The sequence below is a fragment of the Pezoporus wallicus genome, unplaced genomic scaffold (genome assembly GCF_028554395.1).
Source record: "Pezoporus wallicus isolate ANWC-B61680 ecotype Strahan unplaced genomic scaffold, APGP_CSIRO_Pwel_v1 contig_4722, whole genome shotgun sequence".
In the NCBI taxonomy this organism is placed as follows: Eukaryota; Metazoa; Chordata; class Aves; order Psittaciformes; family Psittacidae; genus Pezoporus; species Pezoporus wallicus.
Genome location: NW_026641840.1, coordinates 6,462,722 through 6,474,524, shown reverse-complemented (window position 1 = coordinate 6,474,524; position 11,803 = coordinate 6,462,722).

Below are 11,803 nucleotides of genomic sequence, written 5' to 3'. Positions count from 1 at the left end.
GCATTCCTTCCCTCCAGCGTATCAACCGAACCACACAGCTCGGTGTCATCGGCAAACTTGCTGAGAGTGCACTCAATCCCACTGTCCATGTCAGCGACAAAGATTTTGAACAAGACTGGTCCCAACACCTATCCCTGAGTAACCACTCGTTACTGGTCTCCAGCCGGACATTGAGCCATTGACCACAACTCTTTGTGTGTGGCCATCCGGCCAGTTCTTTATCCACTGAGTGGTCCATCCATCAAATTGATGTCGCTCCAATTTAGAGACAAGGATGTCGTGTGGGACAGTGTCGAATGCTTTGCGCAAGTCCAGGTAGATGACATCAACTGCTCTACCCCTGTCCATCAGCTCCATAGACTCATCATAGAAGTCCACCAGCTTGGTCAGGCAGGATTTGCCCTTAGTGAAGCCATGCTGGCTGTCACCAAGCACCTTGTTGGTTTTTACATATATTTAGATATATTACAATATATAATATAATAATACTACTACATAATATAACAATATAATAATGTATAATTATATATATTTAGATATAATATGTAATATATATATTTGTATATATTTCTATTTTACAGCTAAAATTTACAGATACATATCGTGCATATTATATATTGGTAGATGTCTACACAATATTACTGTTACAATAAATAATAAATAATCCTGCAAATGGATTTAGAACTTGTAACTGACTCATGAACTTGCCTGTAGTTTGCTAGAGTGTTCTTACTCCAAAATGGCCATTAGAAAATGCTGTCTTCCTAAAGCCTTGCCTTGGCAGCAAATCATAGCCTTATCCTGCAAATTTTGTGCATTCAGATACTGAAGATGCATTGGAAATATTGTTAGGACTAGTGTATGTGAAGCTGCTTGACCCGATATGTTTTTAGCATTTTAGCATTGCCATTGTGGCCTAATGCCATTTTAAAAGGAAGGAGTAAGTGCATTTTGTAAATGTGTTCTGAAATATTCATGTTTACTGCAATGCTACCTGGTGCAGGTTGTAGATGCATCTGTAAAAGATCGTAATCTACAGATGATGATTTCAATAAGAGTTCTGGTGCTGGTTTCACAGAATCCATCACTCTGCTTCACTCCCTGTGTGCGGGGCAAGGGGGGGTGGTGGTGGTGGTGGTGGTGGTGGTGCTGTGGGAAGTCATGTCTTAGGCATTCTCAGGCACTGTTGAGGCTGACTGGAAATTCCTTGAAGTCAATGAAGGTACATAAAACACAGCCTGTGCTGAAGCCCTTTCCCCAGACATGATCCACAATGGGATGTCCAGGATGTAATGATGTCAATAATTGTGCAGAAGTTACGAAGGTCCATGGGGAAGGAGCAGCCTGGGGAAGAGCACATGTCCCTCACAGGGCTGTGGTTGCACAGGTATATCCTTTGCTTTGAGCCAGGCCACACATCCAGGTTAAGTACAACGCCTTCCCTTGACCAAGCCTTGAGCTCAGGTCAGTTCACAGGAGGGCCAGTGCAGAGGCACAAACAGGCAGGAAGTGCACCGGCTTTGCTTCTCTGAAGCCTGAGCTAGCATTTTTAACCTACGTGAAGTTGTCTTACAAGAGCTTGTCTGGGACCGACCAACTTCCCACTGCTAGGTGAGACACTTTTTCTCCCACCCTTTCATGTCCCCTTCCCAGAGTGGGTGCTCGAGTGTCCCCACTGTACTGCTGTTTCTCTTCTACAGAGCAGGTCCCTTTCTGGGACCTAGGCAGTATCAGTGAGAGCACACCAACACGAGATGGCAGGGGCAGGACTGGGATGACTGGAATCAGAGCAAGGTTACAGATTTGTGAGGGCTGCCTGAAAATACAGGGGAAGGGGCTGGCAATGCAAACCTCCAGTGAGCCTGAGAGAGGATGTTTTAGCTGCCAGCCCAGTGTGTATGGTCCAGCTCCCAGCAGCAAGGAGCACAGCCCTACAGGATCTGTGCAGCTCCCCAGGTTATAAAACTGCATTTATTCCTGCATGCCAGGTAAATGGAACAGTTATGCAATTTTCCAGCACTTTTTGGTGTTCTAACTAAAGTGTGTGGTTTAGTGCAAAGGTGAGAGGTGTGAAAAACCTGGGTGTTGAGTGGCAGATCCACGGCAGTGACACCCAAAAATCTGAGCTCAGCCACAGGCTCCCCTCTCTTCTTGGCTGAGACAGGACAAATCCAGACCCACAACTGTCCTCAAACCACGTAATGCTAGGAACACACTTGGCCTAGGAAATGACGAGATTCTGACTGTGGTTTTAAGAGACCCAAATCAGAACCTCAAGTGCAAGAGCGATCAGGCTTTGGGGCATGCCCATGGCTTGCAGGGAGAAAAACCCAAACAAACCCAGCTGCCTGTGCTACAGGGAACTGGGAAACTAAAAATAAGGTGTATGAGAACTTGTTTCACTTGCATAATTCTGTTTGAAAATGCTCTGGGTTTAACCAGCAGTGACATAACAAATTGCTGGGAACCTGACCCCTCTCGTGGTAAATATCCAGCAAGCATAGAGGCAGCGTCCATAAACGAACAAGGAGCTCTCAAAGCTCACAGCACTCTGTAATTATTACGATGTGAGCATTTTTTAAGCAGAGCAAATATTTGCTTTCAATTTCACGGCTAGCTGTTGCTGGCGACATGCACAGCCTCTATGGGCACAAGCAGTCGCTTGCTCCTTGTTTGCCTTCTGGTCTTTATGCAGGAGGTGGGTCCAGTGCCAGTGTGTAGTATGTATTTGCTTTTCTCTGACGAAATGGTTACTGATGCTTTCCATTTAATTTCTGGTGTGGTTTAAACAAACCTGTGCCACTCACAACAAACACTGCTGCTCATGACTCATTAAGTTGTGTTTCCTAACCAGGTAATCAATTGCTTGAAAATGCTGTGACAACAGAATTGATGAGCTGTGTAATGTGAAGAGGATGGTAACACAACCAAAGGCCGCCTTCTTCAGGCCTTTTGCGTGCAACAGAGCTGCATCGGGAGTTCTGAAAAGGGAGGGTTTTTTCCTCATCATTTTAACCTCGTGTTTGGAAAGTTTCCAGATTAAAATTGATGTTTCCCACTGCCTTTTTCCTCACCTTTTCTCTTCATTAAGGCTAGGTTATAGCATAGATAGCATGATCTGTTCCATCACGGGGAGGGTGGAGCGCCAATGTCACTAAAGACTGACAAAACTTTACCTTCAGGGCATAGCACTTTGCTAATTAAAACACCCCACTGCCAGCTTACTTCTGTCAGAGCTGATCCAGACCTTGTCCCTGTGTGACTGATGGGACACAGGGACAGCAAGCACACACTGCACCCTTCCTCCTCTTGGTGACAATAAGCAAAACCTAGGAGGTCCGTTTGGGGCTGTTTGAGTATGGGTATTTATTTGTGTCCTCTCAGGGTTTTGGAGACCATGCAGCACATTTGGAGAGTGAAATAAAACTTTAAACCCCCCTTTTTAACCAAGTGTTGAACTGCTCTTGGAACACATTCAGCTACTAACAAAAAATGACTGCCCCCTGCATTTATCCAGTTTTAAAATACTGGTCATACAGAATTCACTCACATTTTATTCGCAAGTCTATCATTTTCCCTAAGAAACCATTTCTTACTGTGACACGAGGCTGTTAATGTCATTAAGCTAATGCTTGAACTGTTCATGTCGTTGTCATTACTGCTGCAGTAAAACTTGCCCTCTTGTTTCTAGTTGTTAGGATTCTTTTATGTTAGAACATCGTGCAGTTTGGCAGTGTCCTGGGACATGGTTCATGGAGAGGAGGGCACTGACACACGCTGGTGAGCCAAGGTTTCTACACAGGGTAAAACATGAACACACATGGTCTTCTTCAGGTAAGGGGTAGAAGCAAGCTTCAGACCTTGGTAGAAGTGGAGGGGATCTGCTCTAAGCCAGGTGTGCATAAATGAGGCCACCTAATGGGAAAGGTGCAGCAAAGTGGAGAGGTTTGATAAATGTGCTCCCTGAAGTGTGGGCAGTGGTAATGCATCACCTGCCTGACGTGAGGGTGGGAAAGGAGCAGACTGGGATGTGCAATGAAACTTAGATTCATAGCAAACTTATATTTATTGCTTCTATTTCAGGGGCTTTCAAGAGCTTGTGCTGCTCCAAGCATCTTTTATTATTACTTTTTTTTTTAATTAGACTATTACTATTTTTAATTTTATTTATTTTATTTTTTTAAATTAGGCTGGTTCATCTGATGAAAGATATATTCTCTACCTACAAAACTTGTTTATGTCCTTATGCCTTTTTGGCTATGGTAATGCTACATCTTTTGATACAAATATCCATTGAATACAACTTACTTTGATACACATGATAGCATGTTCTCATCTTTTATTTTACGGCATATGAAGGACATAATCTGTTCTTGTGATGAAGTTCATGGAGGGAAGTAACAAAATTAAATTGTGATTCTTATGGGAGAGTCCAGGTTTCATAACAGACTATTCCGAGAATATGTGTTATACTGAACCAGCTGAACTGCACTATTTCCACAGTCCTATTTAAGATGCATAGAAAGTTTTCAATATTAGTTCTTTGGCATCCAGACTAAAAATGCTTTAGTTTATTTCTGTGTCCCTCATCGGTTTTGGTATGCATTTGTTATGGGATATATAGTTTTGTCTCTTTTCCTTTTTGCTGTTCTGGGAGATAGGTGTACACCTTTCAGACAAGCAGGAAGTGCATTATCTTTAATAGAAATGCGCTGTGACATACAGTGCCCTCATTGATCTCTTGTGGTGGTGTCCTCAGGTACACTTTCTCTGCAGAGCTTTTTTTCAGAGCACAAAGTTAAAGAAATGAGCAGCTGAAGTTCTGATAATCCCAAGCTAAATCTAAATCACGCTCACAAGTCTAAATATAAAACTAATAGCAAGATGTGATCAGGGTTTGCGTATGTCAGCTTCACTTGCAAAATCAGATGTTGACAGGAAATGGAAAACAGGATCCTAATAACTCCAAAATTTGAATGTTTTTATCTTTATTTACTTGATCCTCTTTGAGGATTAATACAGTGCACCAGGGTGGTGCTTCCTACACAGGAAAACAATGTTAAAAGGTCTTATATCACAGCAGAATGAAAATCGCTTGTAAGGAGAGGAGAATGACGAGTGAATGTAAAGGAAATGGCTGCTTTTTCATAACCCAGTGACTTAACAGCAGCAGGCAGGAATTGTCCTAATTTTCCCCGAGGCATCAGATTGTCCGCTAATTAGTCAGCGGGAAGGAAACACAGCAATACTGTTCTGTGTGCTGTCATATGACCTCTCCCAGCGGATCACGGTGGCTTTGCCAGCACACGTGAGGGGTGCAGCGGAGCCCCAGCGTGGGCCATGGGCACTGCTCAGCCTCATGTTGTGTGCAGTGCCCTCGCAGCGCGGTGGCGGCTGCAGGGTGACAGCGGTGTTTAGATGAGGTACAGCAGCCACATTGAGGTGGTTCTCTTTGCCTCCATAATTCCCCTGCTGAGAAGCGTCCTTCCAAAAGTGGCCATATCCTCCCTGGAATGCCTCCAGGTTCTCTATCTGGGAAGCTCCTTGAAACGCTTACCGTGAAAGGGCATCTATGAGAAATTCCCTGGACTGGTATGGCTGGAGCAATGGCTGGGAATAGTTTCAAGAGCCCGTAAAAATGAAAGGATGGTTCATTCAAAGGCCAAATACCTGGTAAATGCCCCCCAGCAGCACAGTTTGTTTTACCACCATTGGCCTGCCTGGACACACCAATGCCATCCCCTCTTTTCCAGGTTCCATGCCTGATGCTGTGAAACACACGCAAGCGTTTTGGCCGTGAAATGGAAAATACCACGAGAACAGTTTTGGTCATGATCCAGGCACAATTTGTAATAGGATTAGGTATTAGCAGCAGGCTTGGGAGTTGGGGTAACTCTTCTCGTGCCACAGGACTTTACCCCATTGCCTTTCTCAGCACGTGCCCAAGTTACTTACTTGTTTTGGTGCAAAATTTGAGCTCCATTTTCTCCAATTTCCAAACTAATTCCGTATAGGAGGACCTGAGTATGGAAATAACTTATTTTAGGCTTGAGTCCAAAACTGGTCTAAAATAAGTGTTAAAATTAGTGGGGCCATTCAAGCTGCTTAAAGCACATACTTAATTTGGATCCCCAGAGCCGCAAGCACAGTGCAGTGAATGCAAATGTTGCAAGGCTGGACCGAGTGCAGCTGGTCTCCTCCAGCATCACTGTTGCACTTGGGGTACAAATGCTTATGTTCCAGCAACAAAGAAAGCCTGGAACTGTAATAACAATGCTGTCAGGTTTGAAGACGGTTTTAACAAGCTTCAGACACTTTTCTGCATAGAAAAAATGGGTAGAAGATGAGCAAGCACCTTCACTGGTTTTGGAGGGGATTTACAGCTCTGTTTCTGTTATTGCCTCAATTAATCCTTATTAACTTGTGGTAGGTTTAGCAAAAGTGAGCTGGGGTGAATATGTGGCAGCTAGCACCAATGTTATGTGAGACTGCTGCTGTTAAGAAATCTCTCCAGAGCAAAGAATTTATCCATTTTTGTGTCTTCTAGATAAGCAAACAGCTTGACAACAGCAACATAACTCAAATTAATTATTCCACATCTAAACCTCTTTCAATGTCTGTGTTGCTATGCTCTTTAAAATACTTCACCACTGTCACGTGCCTCTGGTGCAGCCAGCTTTAAAACAAAACACAAACACCCTCTCATTACAATAAAATGCTACTTAACCTTGTTCTTTTTTTTTCAGAAGGCAAAGTTGCTCTTCCTCAAAACACAGACATAGCTCAAGCCATCTATTTTGTTCCACAAAGGCTGGTTTTAAATCCGCAAGAATAAAGGTGCTTCCTATGAGTCAAGACAAATTCCTCCCTTTAAAGGTGAATATCGCGATCAGTCTCTTGGCCAGAAGACAATACTTACCTTCTGTTCCCTCCTATCTGCTTCCTGGAAAATTGCGTCAAGCCTCCTGTTTTCTGATGATTTATGCTCGGGAAGGGAAGTTGCTAACTCTCAGGAGGTGAAGCTGTGAGGGCAGAACCTCCTTTGTGACTTGGCAGTTTTTACATGGTCCTTGTGATTCAGAATATTGTGACTGTGAGTATGCGTACAGCATCACTGGTATGTTTTGGAATAGAGGGACAATCCCAGGGTCCCTCCATGATGTGGATGTGGACCACGCTGACCATTTTCCTAGGGAATGAGTATGTTTTAAATATTATATTTGTAGCACCAAAACTCATCACTGCAAAAGCTTCCCGTAAGAAGAGAGAATGTTTTCTTTTCTGGAAAGGGGTGTGTGTTTGGTCTGTGTCTGTGCAAGAAGAAGGAGGAATGACCTGCCTGCAGTGTGCCTGTGAGGGCTGTTGTAGGACTGCACTGGCCATTGCATGGGCCATGGCTTCTGTACCAGCCATTGCTGCCCACCACTTTGTGGCTGCCCCGAGACGCTTTGCCATGACTGGAGCCAGCATTTCTTTGTTTTCCAAGATGTATCCTTGGCAAAGAGTCAGAAACAAATGAAGTCTGAAGAAACCTACTCATCTCTTTTTGGCTTGTCTCTAATGGTTATGCACTCTGAACATCCATGTTCAGATGGTGATCTGGACCCCCATGCTACTTGGATGAGCTATTACCTTAATTTCACTGAGTATATAAATGCTAATAATTGCTCACAGTCAGCAGGAAAGGATTCTGGCTTATAGTGATTTATTTTATTACTTATGTTAATGTGCCGGTGGGATAGAAGATAGCTTTGCGGGCACTAAGTAACAAGAGTTAAGTAATGACTCAGGTTTCCCTTGGAGACTGTCAACATGCACGTTTCTCTCCAACCTTTTTCACATGATTTCAAACTAATTTCACATGATGAAGAATATTTATTAACTGACCTGCTTTACAGGCTGTGCTGGCTGATGTTCAGTTCTTCATACATCCTGTTATATGCACCTCATCCAGGATTACTTCCACAAAGTCCTTCCTCCCTTCCTGTTCAGGGAAAGCAAGGGGGCAAACAAATAGCCATGAAATCACTTTGGGATGCTTTACACAGATGTTCTTCTCATCTCCCTTCTTGTGTCGGTGGATATACTCTTCTTCGCTATCATGGAATTATTCTCTCCTTTTGTTCCTTTCCAGGCTTCTTTTTTGCTCCTGTTTCTTCTGGCTTGCTTTCCTCCCTCACAGCTTGCAGCTTCAGCAAGCCCCATTGCCAACTCCAAAAATGCAGGCATTGCCTATGTTCATGCTTGCAAGACCTCTGAATGACAATTACCTGCTTGCAAGCATGCTGAGGAGGGTGAGAAGACCTGAGGGGTCTGCAGCCCCCACTGTGACAGGCACTTGGCCGAATGTGGCGGCTCCTTTCCCTGTGTGGGATAACTTGCTGCTGGCAGCACTTGCTCCCTCCCTTCAGGCATCACAAGGCAGGGACCTTTGACCAAGCATCCCTTTCATTGGCACACACTAGGTTTTTTGCCTTGCACAACTTTCTCTTTTGGGCATTGTAGGCCCTCCCTGTGAGGCTGAAGGGCTCACAGACAGAACACTGCCTAAAGGAAAAACCATAAACCCTGAAGATTTGCAAGCTGTATCAGTGCACAGGATAGCAGGTAAGCATGGCTGAGCTACAGCAGGAGGATGCAGAGGAAGCTCTGTGCAGCTGCATTTTCAGTTACACTCCCTTGTGTTGAATGTGAACCGCAGCTTGGTAACACCAATGCATCAGTTGGCTGTCATACTACCACGATATGGCGATATTTCTCACTGTTTCTTTATCCCCAAGTCTTAAAAAAATCCCCCTCTTTTATACTTTTATAAAGGATGGTAGTCAGTTTTAGAGGCTGGGTGAAAAGGACCCTTGTACTTCCTCTTCAGAATCAATTCATCTTTACAGTCTGTGAGAAAATCATATGGGGAACTCTACAAAGCAAATGAAAAGCAAATATGTTTATTTGTGGGAAATAGAAGTGTTACAAAGTCTGCAGAACCTGAGGGGAATTAGTTTTGGGTGTCTGTGGTGGAGGGGAGGAGGGTAAACTACAATGCATTAGTCTGAAGAAGAGTGAAAGAAATGAAACAGGAAAGAGGAACTTAGTTTTATCTCTGTGTTGTCGAACTATGTGTAATAACTCATTGTGCACAGACTCGGAAAGCAACATGTCTAGTCACTTCAGCAAGGGAAAAATCTAAATAACATGGGAACTGGGCTCAGATAACAGCAGAACCGACAGAAGCAAAATAATCTGTAAAAGTACTTTAGGTTCCATGTGTTTAAATTTTCTCAGTATTTATAAAAATAAGAAGACAATCAAAGTAGTTACTGCAAATAGTTGTTGATGCCTTTTTCAGAAGGTTTCATGGTTCTCCAGAGTTTCTGGATGACAGAGATCGTATCTGATTCTTTCCCACACTTACCCATATGTAAGAAAGGAAATACTTCAGAGGTTTAGTTTTGGTCAAGTTGCTGCTAGGAAATGCAGAAGAGTACTGCTGTTCCCTGCCAGACTAAAACTTGCAGGGGAGCACAGATGGATATTCTAGCAGTTAGCCATAACACTCAGACATAATAACCATCACAGGACTTCTCCACTGGGACTTGGAGATAAGCGGTGTGTTGATCCAAGATAGGGATTGTTTAAACGGGTTGAGAAATTTAACCACAAGATGGAAGCTGGCTCTGTTAAGAGCAGGAATAGTGAAGTGCTGCTTTTGACCTACCACGATGGCTGGACATTTGTGGCAGCAAAAAGCCAAACCCAGTTGGTTTACATTATGCTGACTCAGTTTTGAAACACAGCTCATAGTCTAGTGTGGCCCAGCTGGTGACATGGCCTGTGTTCAGTAAAAGCCAGCCTAAATGATTCTGCCTATTTGAGAATAAAATCAGTGAAAAGAGGATGTTTTTCCATAGTAAAACAATGAATCATTTTCTCCTGGGAAAAGTTACCCCTCCCATTCTCTCCAGGAGGACTCTGTGCTTGGCCAAAGGCTGGAGGGGCAAGAGATGCCCTAATGGAGTGTGGAAGTAAGCTTCTACAGGCTGTTGAAGGAGAGAGACCATGCAGGCCTGCTGGAGAGCTGGGACTGGAGGGGTGGCCAGAGAACAGGAAAACAAGGCTTGTAGTTTGACTGAGGCCATAAGGAGAAAAGTTGGGCAAAGACTAGGAAAACTAAAAGATGTTTCTAGCTGAGCTGGGTAAAGTGAATGTGGAAGGGTGGGAGGTGGGCTTCGGCAGGTATGAAGTCAGGAAGGCAGTAAGATGAGGAAAGGTGGCTCACAGGAGGAGCTGGGGGGAAAGGTGGTGTTACTGGGGAGCTGTGAAATTGGGACCGGGGTCAGAGCAAGAGTGAGAGAGCTGACCGGGAGTTGCGTTATGACAGCCGAAAGCATTGATGCAAGAAGATGGAGGAAATGAATGTGAAAGCAGGTGGGGTTTAGACTGTCACGCTCAAGAGAGTGAAACACAAGAGACCGGGAAGGCAGAGGAAGTGAGCGCTGGGCACATCTGCATGTGAGATGGGATCATGCCTGTGTTCCCAGAGGGACAGGATTGGGCTCCCTTGTGGCAGCTCAGCTCCTTCTGATGCTGGAACTTGGGCAGACACCTGTCTCCAGAAAGGAAACCTGGGCACAGAGACTGCATGGGAGCTGTGCTGCCCTGCAAGCAGGTATGCAAGCTAAGACACAGGGACCTGATGCAATCCAGCCACTGCAGGAATGTCTGGGAGTAAGGAGCCTAGGCATGATCCTGGGACAGAACAGACTTGTCAAAGCCAGGGGAGAAGAAAGAGAGAAACTTCATGGGAACCAGACGTAAGTAAAGATGACATCTCTCACCTGTAGGGGCCTCAAAAGGTTCCCAAATCTCAGCATTGTGAATACATTCTAAATGAGAGCTTATCCCTCTTCTGGAGCAAAGGCCTTGTGGTGGGTGAAGAGGTTTGAAGCATGGGATTTTGGATGCTGTCACACAACGTCATTTCTGTTTCTATGTTTTGGTTTTTTTTTTACATCGTTGCATCACCTCGCTATCGTACAGGGTGAGCCAGCTCTTGAGAGGAATTCAAAGCGTGCAGAAAAGACTACTTCACACATTATTTGAGCTGGTGGAAATGCCAGATTGCAGAGGTGGGCTTAACTGTTCAACTGGTCAAGCAGCACTCTAGGGAAAGGGCTTCTCTGCTGCTATGCAATTCATGTGATGGTAGGCAAGCTATGAGAACGAGCATTTCCAGACAAGACCCCCCTTTCCAAGTGGCTAACTTGATACTTAGGGTTCTTGTTTCAAGAACGGTGATCACTCAAAACCTGCTTGCACTTACGCTGTAGATGCGTATAAGCAAATGCTGAAATACAAAATAAGCAAGTGAGGGACGTTAAATTACAGGCTCAAATGCATGGCTGCTTCACCATACTTTGGGTCCCCAGGGGTGTAGCCTCATTAACACCTTCTTAAAGGCCTGCAACATTGTCAACATAAGTGATCATTTGTGTTTTGCAAAGACATTAAAATGAGAGAGAAATGAGGATGTTCATTTCGCATTGGGATGGGCTTTGGACTTTGACCAAATACATAAACACTGAGAACAGAGAAAATGTGATGAAAAATGAAATAATGAATAGCTGCTCAGTGGGGGTTCCAACGAAAAATACTGTGCCATCATGTAATTAAAGCAACCTTAATGGAGGCGTTTCAGGGTACTTAACTATGCCTCTTTATTATTCCTTTCATAAGGTGTTTCGTTGTGTACGTAACACACCTCGAGCCTCTCTTACACCCAATTCTTAATATTCGGGAAAGATAA